Source organism: Morone saxatilis, unplaced genomic scaffold (genome assembly GCF_004916995.1).
Source record: "Morone saxatilis isolate NCDOM2014 unplaced genomic scaffold, NCSU_SB_2.0 Contig6, whole genome shotgun sequence".
NCBI lineage: Eukaryota > Metazoa > Chordata > Actinopteri > Moronidae > Morone > Morone saxatilis.
Window position 1 is genome coordinate 11,278,006 of NW_023340206.1, and position 951 is coordinate 11,278,956.

Here is a 951-nt window from a genome sequence, read left to right on the forward strand (position 1 = left end):
AACCACCTTAAGGAGAAAAAACACACTTTGACTGCAACCTTCACCTCTAGAGGACATTGTGTCCATTTCTTTTTCAGCCAACACCCTCTGGCATTTCATCCTATTTTTCTAAATCCTTTGTTGTGTTTTTTTCGTCCTCGCCTGAAAACCGCTTGCTGGCCACATTTCCGTACACTTTCTTTATTGTTTAAACAGATCTGTGTTTGTAATCAGATCCTCTACATACCGCGACAAGTCTCGCAGCTTCTGTAGTTGTCCTGGCTCCAAGAGATTCAAAGTCCCTGCACAGTTGACAATTCGCCATTTTCAGCAACACTCGCAGGTGCGTTCTGAATCCACAACGTGTCAGTGTGTGGCGGCCCGTCCAAACCACCACACACACTCCACAGACAGACGTAGTCTTTAACCCTCCGGCGCCCGCCCGCCGTGCCTGCTTCGCATCTTGACAGCGCAGCGGCTTCCCGGCTGTGGCGTCGGCCGTCACCTCCATCCACAGCAGCGCTCACAAGCATACACACTGAGGCGGCAGCTTACTAAATAGAACATTTGAGGTGTCTTAATTTTCTACCCTCACTCTACCAGTCTCGAAGTAAATTGTTTTTTCACTCTGCTACATTTGTCTTACACCCGGCAGGACGCACCACGTGCTGGCAACTTCATAACTACTCAGAACATATCTAAATGCTGGAATCAGCCAAATCAACAAGAAAAAACCTCTTTAATTATTTTTTTGTTTTTTTTTTTTTTCATTGAACTTAAGCCCATCACTCACTAAAATGTGGCCACAACATTTCATTAAATGATTAATGATTAATTAATTTCCACTTTTTAACACGTTATTAACTACGGTGGCAGCTGGGACCCTCGAGATCAGATTACAATCGTACCCCTCTGATGTTCCTCAGTGGTAAAAGCAGGAATACTGTGGTCTAAAAATACTCCATTACAAGT

At 44.5% G+C, this 951-nt stretch overlaps 1 protein-coding gene across 1 annotated transcript in view; it reads right to left on the reverse strand.

The window, feature by feature from the left end:
• Positions 1–951, reverse strand: part of LOC118339879 (inactive dipeptidyl peptidase 10-like) — a 42,671-nt gene that overhangs the window by 4,277 nt on the left and 37,443 nt on the right. The gene's annotated exons all lie outside the window — the stretch shown is intronic.